Consider the following 10582-nt stretch of genomic DNA (forward strand, 5'->3'; position numbering starts at 1 on the left):
GTATAAGAGCATATGGCCTCAAATGAAGAAAATTAACAGTGCTCCACTACACTCCTCTTTTGTTTTCCATACCCTTTTTGACCTTACAGGCTACAGCTCATACAATAAAGCCATAGTGGATAAAAACAAAATGGCTAATGGAGAAGGGAAGGGACCCAAAGCAGAGGTGGGTTTTAGGCAGCAAGACTGGTTCTGCCCCACTGGGTGTTGACCCTAGGAGGCGCCACGGGACATTGCAACTATGATGTAATGAATTCAGCAGAATTCAGCAGAAGATGAGACATGGGGGTGCCGAATTTTAAATCAAAGGGACCCCACTTTGGATGAAGATTGCAGCTTAATTTGGGATTACCAGAAGTCCCCAGTTCCCAGGGACAGTCCCTGGATTTGCACATCTGTTCCCGGGAAACATGGCAGCGGCAGTCTCAGCAGCCTGGAGCCAGCCTGGTAGCGCAGCTGGCTCTGGCTGGCTTCAGGAGCTGCTCGCTGCTTGCTGCCACTGCCAAAGGGGAACCGGGGACGTCTGACTGTACAGATCTCCTGCCACCTTCCCCCTTTGTTTTGACAGATCAGGGGAGGCTCGGGAGTCGTGAGTGGGTGGCCGTTGCCCAGAAGGGGTGCAAGGCATGCCGTTTCTCTGCCAGGCAAGGTGCAAAACCCTTCTTTCGTACCCTGTGAAACATAAATGCGCAGAGTTTTTAAAAAACTGGGCAACGGCCGGCCGGCCACAACTACCAAGCCTCCCCTGATCAGTCAAAACCAAGGAGGACAGGGGAAGGAGATATGGGGAGGCTCAGGAGTCACAGGTGGGCAGTGCACCATTGCTGTTTTTTAAAAACTCTGCACATTTATGTTTCACAGGGTGCGAAAGAAGGGCTTTGCCCCTTTATACAATATTCATGTGTGCTTGGGCACGGGGTCTTTTGCCTCGCCATCCCCACTACTGACTCCCTGTTGCTACTCAGCTTCAAAAAAAAAAGTGGGGGTCCCCGGATTCATTGAAAAAAATCTGGTAACCATAATTAGTGTTTTAGAAGAGCCACTATAACTTCTATTTCATCTCTTCATTCATGCAGTCGAATCCTATACATTTCTGCTGAGAAGTATGGTAAGTCCTTTGTTGCTCAGTGTGAATTACCCTGAGACAGCAAAGGTTGGTCCATTGGGGCAAATGGGGTGCTGCCCCACCTATCTCATTCTGCTCTCAGTCAGCCCCCAGCTGCCCATTTTCCTACTTAGAACGAGTCCAGTGTGTGCCACTGGTTGTCACCCTTCTGTTCCTCCTCAAGGGCATTTTTCGAAATCTCTCAAGTTTTTCACCTGGCAAAATCCAACCCCTCCCCAATTTTCAGTACGTCTAAGTTGCCAAGAATCTTTTAGGTTCCAAAGCAAAGATATTAATCCATCTCATTTGATGTCTGCTGATGCTGAATGAACTAAGTAGCTCCTCTGAAGCAGCTCCACATTATGGCAGAGTTCGAAGCAAACTTCTCGACATTAGTTTTCATGCTAGGAAGCATCGATAATTTTATCCTTCATGAAGATGGCAGATAAAGGGCTTTTTAGGATAAGGAACTTATTTAGAGATGCCTCCTTTCCCTCCATTGTGAAGGAATGGGCCCAACACAGGGATCTTTAGTACAATTGTTTCATATTGCTCAAGCTAGTGTATTTGCAGGCAGAGCACTAAATGAAGTGAACTCCAATAGGTACAAACTGTTAGTTGGTAAAGTTATATGTGGTGCTGAATGCTTGAAGGAGGGAGGGAGACCTTGAGGTCCAGCTAGGTGAGTTAAGCTGGGAACACATCTGGGTGAAAATGTGCCTTCTTTATCCAGCCCATCCTTGATCTACATATCCCAAGGACAGCTCCTGGTTGAAGAGGCTCTGGCCAAGGCGCATTCTGGTGGACCTTCCCCCAGCTCTGATGGTGAGCCTTCACAGGCTTACACTGCAGCTGTGGCATGTGCCTGAGGGTCACCGCTTTAATCTCTCATAATGCCTTAGAGCAGAAGTGCAGAACTTGTGGCCTTCCTCTAGACACTGTTGGACCGCAACTCCCATCTTCTCTGACCATTAGCAAGGCTGGTTGGGGCTGATGGGAGCGAGAGTCTTAACAACATCCAAAGGGCCACAGGTTCCTCGCCCCTGTCTTAGAGCACTGGACCAAAAAATGAATAAAGGCAGGAGGTAGAGCAGGGGCTCGTGGTGAATTCTGTCAGAGTGATGCAGCTCCAACAGCTGTCCACAGATGCCAGGTGTTGATGGCAGCATGTTCTGAATGCATGCAAAACCGGCTTCAATAGAACGGTTATTGAGCACAAGCCAGAAAAAGGCAAGTGTCACAATTCCGTTGAAATTCCACCTGACAGGATAAAATGGAAAGGTTTGAGAACCAGAGGAAGAACATCTCATCCATACATGCTACTGCAGAGGGCCCATGTGGGGTGCCTTGACCCCATTATGTCAATATCCTTCTCCAGCCCATGCCTATTCGACTAAAATCTCAATCCCGTTCATTTCAGAAGAACTTTCTCTTCAATATTATCGTGTCTTATCAGCTTCAGAGGTCAAGATACACATTTTCATATGAGATAGGTAGTCTCTCTCTCCCTCCCTCCCTCACATTCTGTGGTTGCAGTTTTGTGTGTTGTGTTTTCTAGTCAAAGAGACTAGGGAAAAATAGAGAGGAGCACAAAACGTTAAAAAAAAATCTACGCTTTGTAGTGATTGTATCAGAGAATGGATTGTAACGGATGGATCCAAACTACAAGAAAGAAGATTCCACCTAAACATTAGGAAGAACTTCCTGACAGTAAGAGCTGTTCGACAGTGGAATTTGCTGCCAAGGAGTGTGGTGGAGTCTCCTTCTTTGGAGGTCTTTAAGCAGAGGCTTGACAACCATATGTCAGGAGTGGTCTGATGGTGGTTCCTGCTTGGCAGGGGGTTGGACTTGATGGCCCTTGTGGTCTATTCCAACTCTATGATTCTATGAGAAGCTTCTGACACTGACTGGCATGGAACATTCAGTTACACGGGAAAGCAAAACCGTTTGCAGTCCAAATTCTGTGAGGGGAGGGGAAAATGTCAGCGTGACTGGAACCAATATCTCGCACAGGCTGTGGAAATGGAAAGAAATACTAGGAGGTTGGGAAGCTGAGGAATAAAGAGCCCAGGGGGAAGAAGACTGACGGAAGAGTGCAGAACAGTGTACTGAGGAAGATGAACTTTCAAGAAGGGTAGGTGAATATGAAGCATGAGGAAATGGACGGGAGGAAACACAGTCAGAAGGTATTGTGTGCTGCATGGAGAGAGCAAGAGGAGAGAGGCAAGCTGGCTAAAAGCAATGAAACAACAACAAAAAGCAGTAGCCTGAGGAAACTATGCATGGTATGGTCACACCACACACTGAAAGCACTTCTATACCACTTAACAGACAATGCTTCCCCCAGAGAATCCTGGGAATCTTAGTTTGTTAAAGGTGCAGGGAACTTCAGCTGTGTGTAGTTCCCAAGATTCTTTGGGGGAAGCCATGCCTGTTAAAATGGAATAAGAGTGCTTTCAATGTATGGTGTGGAAGAGAACAACAGTAGAGGAACAAATAGCCAGACAATGCCACAGAGAACAAAAATGTCCTCAGTTCATGACAAAACGAAGACAAAGGAGTAGCCAGGCAGTGGTGTAAATTCATAAATTCAAGATCCAAGATTATGCATAAATTCAAGATCCAAGATCAAGGAAGCTCTATTGTATCAGGGCATGGCTAAAACGGCAATAGAAAAAGAGGGAATATGGAACAAGCCTTCGCACACAGACCTTAATGCAATCTGATTAAAGAACGACCAATCAATTCATCACATGACATCTACTTGATTCACCTATAAATTATATTTGTATATCAGGGAAACCAATATTTCTGAAGCAATACTTTCTTTAGTTTTGGGTGGTACAAACATATATCAGGCAGCACCTTAGAAAAGGCATTTCTCCTGAATGTGAGAGAAAGAAAGAAAAATGCCACTTTTTAAGGTGGTCCTTGTACTCACTGGTTTTGCTATTGCACCATCAGTGTGTACAACACTTTACAGAGTGCAAGAAACTGGGTCCCTGCCCTGGGGAGCACGCAAACTAAACTTTAACACATGGGAAACAACAGGAAAAGAGAGAGAGATGAGCAAATGAGGAAAAACTAAGTGTGTGTGTGTGTGTGTGTGTGTGTAGTGCTATCCAATTAATTGGAAGCGCCCTTTTATTTAATTGAAAAGTTTTTTTGTTTTTTTAAAAAATAGACCACTGGAAAAGTGCAAACCAATTGTACCTGCTCAAAAATAAGCCCCACTGTTTTCAAAGGGACTTGCTGTAGAGAAGGTGCTATGAGGCTGCAGTCTAAATGTTGCGATCCTCATATATAGGAAAGGCTGATCTTCCTCAGGTGGATTGGACTCACAATCTCTCTGATGAAACTAGGACAGGATAGGACAGGGCAAACACTTCTACCAATAAGAAATGGTAGATTGTGGGTTTTCAGTCACAGCAGATGTGTCTGGCTGCGAGCAATTTCTAGAAATAATGAGTTCCCTTTTTGCAGTCTGTTTACTACAAGGTTGTCATAGTTCCCATGTCTCATGGATCACACCGAGAATCCCAGGATCACACAGAGAAAAAAGCATTTTTCCCACTGGCTTGTGAAGAGGAATAGGGAAATCATGAGAAGCTTTTTCAGTGCAGCAGAACTTAAAAGTCAGCAAGTTAGCATGTGTTTGTGCTAACCTTCTGCATCAGCCATTTCCCAGAGAAACTTAGGGTTCCTTGGAATCTTATCAAAAGCTTAAAGATAGCCTGCTGATCATCTTTTAGTTTTACTATAGAGAAGCAAAATGTATGGGCTTTTCTCCTTAAGAGTGTGGCCTCTTCCACACTACAGAAAGAGGAGTGTGCCATTTGCACAAGTGTGAAATATTATCCGGCACACTGTTGGCAAGGTGTGATGGATCAGTAGAATACTGCCATACTGATGCGAGGACGCTCCTATACATTTCTACTCAGAAGTAAGTTCCATGGAGTTCAGTGGTGTTTACTCCCAGAAGATATAGGATTGCAGCCTTAAATGTGAAAACTCCCTCGGCAGTTTTGTCTATCATGGGCTGAAAAAAGGTAGAACATATTTTGCTTTAAATTGCAGACCACAAGGGCCTAAGTGGTATTCATTTCTCACTGGCACTAGTACAAATTCAGTTCCACAGTTACCAACACTGTTGAGAATGATACAATATGTATGTGACTTTGATTTAACCTAGCTTTAATTCCAAGGTGTATGCTAATTCCTATGGAGCAATAATAAAGAAGAGAGTGATTTCAAGCATACATGGACTGTCTTCACACTGAATATCCACAACTAGCCATCAGAATCTGAAGTAAGGGCACTGAGTTCAGATGGAATGGGTTATGTCCACTAAATTATACTCAGGTGTCCACCAAAATCAGTGGACTTAATGTTCGTCACAACAAATTCAAGTCCACTGGTTTCAACATTTCTGCTCTGAGAAGATTTAGTCACTTACAACCCTGTGACTTTTAGGCTAGTGTTATGAGTTTGGGAAGCTCTCGTTACAGAAATTAGATATTGGAAAGGCTGGGATAGATCTGTGAGCTTTCTAAGTTCTTATGCTTCACGCATGCATGGAAGAACCATTTTTTCTGCCTGGATGCAAAACGTGGAATGTGAACCAGTGATGTGACTCATTTTCCATCAGCAGAGACCACTATTTCCCATCAGCAAAGTGATGGCAAACTCAAATCCAAGCCTGTATTTGTTGCCAACTACTCCCAAACTGTGGCTGAGAGCCTACGCTGAAAAAGAATGAGCACAAAGAGCATAGGAACTGTCCCTGAATCTCCAAGCATCAGTAACACTAAGGAAATGACACCATAAAGCATCTCAACATCAGACAAAAATGAAGAGGGTTGTCTTTTTTCACATATTAACAAAGTGGCTCAAATTAGCAACATCGGCTGGAGACAGATAATAGTATATGAAAGAAGTAGAGATTACCTGGGACTATGGTTGCCCATTGCGTGGGGAAGCAGAGTGGGGAAGCTTTGGTCAGAGGGGGATTTAGGGCAGCACAACTGGTTCTGCCACACTGGGCGCTGAGCCTAGGGGCACTGCAGGGCATCAGAACCATGACATAGTGAATTGAGCAGAACGGAAGGTGAGAGGTGGAGGTGCCCAATTTTGGCCTCACACAGGGCACTGCTGAAATTTGAAAGGCCTGCTTTGGTCCCCCAGGTGTTGCTTGACTACAACTCCCATCATTCCTGACCCCTGGCTATGCTGATGGGAGCTGAGGGTCTAAAAATATCTGGAAGACCACAAGTTCCCCAACTTTAGTGTGCCCTCTCACTTCTTTTATGCAGCTATCCTGTCTCTAGTCAAAGAGATACCATTGCAAAATAGTAGCTTTTTTATTGCACGCACAAAAACTATTATTGGGCACTTTTGGAAGCCTGTTCTAAGCACTCTTGTGCATTTTTGTAGCCTCCCACTGTCTAGTCAGGAAGAGGGAAGGCTATTTATAGTCACGTCATCTGCTTTTGGAATAAAGGCATGCCCTCCCCCTAAATCTTTAGTTGTATTTCCTAAACCTTAAGTGTGTAATGCGAGAATTCCCAAAGGGTGACAAAGACGCATCAGCCAGAGACATTCATTCGCAGTCTTCTCTGGAATTCTGCTTACTGTGGAGTCAGGCTGGTCATGACAACCCACCTTCAACCTACCTTCGCTCCAGGTCAAGCCCAAGGAGATGGGGAGAGGGAGGAAGCAAGAAGGAAAATCTGCCCACCTCCTACTCAGTTCAAAGCAGGCTGCCTTTCAGCTCCCACCTCCGAGCTTCACTGGTAGCAACCAACTCAGTTCCCCCCAAAACAGGATGGGTACCACAACTGCTGATGTGGGCAGTATCTTCAGTGAACAGCAACGAAGTGAATTGGTGGAACTGCTATTGCCGCTATCTTGCCATCCCCAGTTCCATGTCAGAAAGACAGGTGAAAAGAGTCTTCCATCAACCAAACATGGTCAATATGACAATTGTGATACCTAGGATGGAGTCCAGAGCCATTTCTTTGTCTCCTCATCTCCTCAAGCCACCATCATCTACCTAAGATGTGGGCAGCAAAGATGGGTGAGGATAATGCCCTCTCAAGGCTGCCACAGACACTTTTCACAGCCTCACTCCTAGTTCAAAAACAATGGACCTTTAGACATATAACATATTGAAAGGTTTGGCCTTTCGACAGGTGGGACAACTGTAGAAAGGACTAGTATATTGCTGGCAAGACTGCCTGGGACAATGCTTTGCCTCTCTTCCGTTATGTTCCTGTTGCTTTTTTGTTCCACAGAACTCAATGGAAACCATGGCGAATGGGATTAGCCCTTATTTTGCGATGTTCTGCTCCTTCATTGGAATAGCACTGCCTTGGCTTTAATTTCTTATACAGTGGTACCTCGGGTTAAGTACTTAATTCATTCTAGAGGTCCGTTCTTAACCTGAAACTGTTCTTAACCGGAGCACGATTTCTGTTCTCATCCTGAACAGAGGTACTATTTCTGGGTTAGCGGAGTCTGCAACCTGAAGCGTAAGTAACCTGAAGCGTATGTAACCTGAGGTACCACTGTACAATGACAGAATGTAACAAAACAGAACTCAGAGACATGGGCATTAGCCATGCTGGCTGGGACTGACATAAGTCCAGCAACATCTGAAAGACCACAAGTTCCCCATCTCTGCATTACATTCTGCATCCAGGGAGGAAATGAAACCCGCTTTCCCGAAAAACCACCATTTTACTTTTCCCATGCACTTCTAAAATAGCTATCTGTAAGGTAGAAGGGCAGTGGGCAAAAACGTTGCAGGAAGACATGCATTTTGGGGGAAGGCAACATGGACAGCTACAGAAGAAAACACGCACACACTCCAAGCAGTTTTGCAAACTCCACAATATTCTTTGTGCGACACTTGTTTCTTAAGCAGACTAAATTCTCCTGCCATCCTGCCATTCATTTTACCTGCCTTAATGCAGGTAGGGCAATCTGACCAGCAGTCCTCAATAGTTTCCCATTTGACCCAGTCTTCTCATCTTGTCTTCCTCTTCCCAGGAAATAATTGGGGGGGGGGTGGAGGTTTTCTGTGGTTAAGTTTCAATTAGAGTCAATCGGGCATTTTAAAAGCCTAACTGTCGTGCATTGGGAGGATTTTGGTTGCGGAGTTGGGGTCCCAGCTAAAGAAGGAAGGGTTAACCCTTCCAACTCCATCCACTGCAACCTTCCCACCTTCCCATCAGAACTGCCTCTGCCTGAATTCTGTTCTCAGCAAAACTTTACAGTGAATCTTTATGCAAAAGGGAACCAAAAAGTAACACGAGAGAGGCGTCTTCAGGAAAAAATCCGTTTCAGCGGCTCATGCACAATTACCAAGAGAATCTGTTTAGCTTGGAATGTTCTCCAAAGCAAATGGGAGGCTAGAAGCAAGCCCCATTCCAGGCTAAGCTCTGAGAGAAGGGAGGGGTGGCGATGGATGGAGCGACCCGCTTCCCGGTGCAACATAGGAGGCCGAGGAAGAGCGGGGCTCTGCATGACAAGCCCAGTGCCTGGCGCATTAAGATTACAGAGAGAGACTAAGAGTAAGACCGGCTAAAAGGAAAAGCAGCTCTAGGCTTTTGCTATCCTGTTAAGGTCTTTACAGGGATCAAAATGTCAGGCAATTGGCTTGTTCCGCGCACATTTCTGGCCACCTTCAAGGTATGGGCTTAGATGCTCTCCTTGCCTGGAGACTTGCCCCAAATGTTTACTTTCTAAAAAATTTAAAAAGCACCACGAAGTCACAGAAGCCCTTCTACGCTATGCCAGCCCTTTGCACCTGCTCAGCGGCACCGTTTTCTTCCAGATGTCTCAAATCTGAGCTCTAGCACTGAAAATAAAGAAAGATTCAGGGGCGTTCTGTATCCTTCTCTGTTCGTATAATAATAGTTAGGCTGTGAACTACAAGGGGTTCCTCTCTTTGAATCAAAAAAAGCACAGGAGCGTCTTTGATGCGCCCAGTCTACTGCCCTGTCGCTCTTGGGATTTCCGACACACACACACACACACACACACACCGCTTTTTGCAATACAGCCGAGCCCCTCAATTTAACGCCTTCCACCAGCAAGTAGGGAAGTCCCGTTTCCCTTATGCTCATGCACCGTCGCGGCTACTTTGCAGAAAAGTTACCAAGTTTCCTACCTGCTCTTTCTTGGTGTGCGCAGACTGCGGGGACATGGCCTCTTCGAAACGAGGAAGGAAGAGGAGGAAAAAAACCAAAGTGGGGAAACCGAGAGATTAATAATAATATTAAAAATATCCAAGGACAGACTTCAAACTCTCCCTAAGCGAGCGCGTCCGGTCAGATCCATCCCGAGGGGCGCTTTCCCACGCTGGTCCTATGAAGGCAGCTCCGAGTCCTTTTCTGCAACGGGAGTCTTTTTTAAACAGGAACGCTTCACTTCGCTTCTCTGGAAACTCACAGCCTTGCTGGCGCCGTTGCCCGGAACAGTGGCGATTCTGACCGGTTTCCCTCTTTAGCTCTGGTCACTGGGCGCAGAGGGGTTGGGTCCGCGTGCTGTTTCAGCACCAGCAGCGTTGGACAGCTCCAAGCTGGAGGCAGGGAACCGACGCGTTGCGCGTGCGTTTTGCTTTATTGTGGCGGCGGCGGGCGCAACAGCCTCTTCAGTCTGCGCTCTCCTTCCTGCCACCAAGCGCGCCTTCCTCCCTCTCTCCCTTTGCGCCTTAATCTGCCCCAGCAGGGCAGCACGCCGGCCAACGAGCCCGCCCAGACCTTCTGCGCTCATTGAGTCCGAGGACGCCTTCCTCCTTCAGACAGCAAAACTCCATCTCTCCCCAAGCTTTTGGAGGGCGGAGATGAAGCTTTCGGTGATATTTGGGTAAGGGGGGGAATCCGCAGCGTCTGTTTTCAACCAATGGCTTCGTTAAACCAGCTTCTGAATTTTTGCCCCTGCAAAAAAAAATCTACCTAGTCTGTTCCCATCACCAGTTTACTGCTGGCCGCTCTGAAGAATATGGAGAAGCAAAACTTTATTTTGCTACTGAAAATACTCTCAACAGGGAGCTGCAAGGACTCCTGGTTCCCTATCATGATGCTAGCTTTGCAAACTTGTTTTGTTCGGGGCTTTTTGCTTGCACAGTGTTCATGCATTTTTAGGGGTACACTTTAAAACTGCTGCTCCCGACCTGGTGACCTCCAGCTGTTTCACATTCCAATTCCCACCAGACCCAGCCCAGCCAGCAAGGCCAATGCCCAGAATGATGGGAGTTGTGTTCCAAAATATCCAGAGGGCATGAGGTTAGGAAAGGGATCTTTAGAACATCTTAGTGCGCACCTGAGGGACCTGGGTGGCGCTGTGGGTTCAACCACAGAGCCCAGGACTTGCCAATCAGAAGGTTGGCGGTTCGAATCCCCACGACGGGGTGAGCTCCCGTTGCTTGGCCCAGCTCCTGCCAACCTAGCAGTTCGAAAGCACGTCAAAGTG

The 10582-nt window shown here is 46.4% G+C and overlaps 1 protein-coding gene across 2 annotated transcripts in view; it reads right to left on the minus strand.

Moving 5' to 3' along the window:
* Positions 1-9880, minus strand: part of CNGA3 (cyclic nucleotide gated channel subunit alpha 3) — a 35698-nt gene extending 25818 nt beyond the window's left edge. For both annotated transcript variants that reach the window (XM_083437822.1, XM_083437823.1), the window contains exon 1: positions 9279-9880. The gene's annotated coding sequence lies outside the window, so the exon portion shown is untranslated. The remainder of the gene's footprint in view (positions 1-9278) is intronic.
* Between the last annotated feature and the right edge of the window lie 702 nt (positions 9881-10582).

This window comes from Podarcis tiliguerta (assembly GCF_965153285.1).
Source record: "Podarcis tiliguerta genome assembly, chromosome: 4".
Lineage (NCBI taxonomy): Eukaryota > Metazoa > Chordata > Lepidosauria > Squamata > Lacertidae > Podarcis > Podarcis tiliguerta.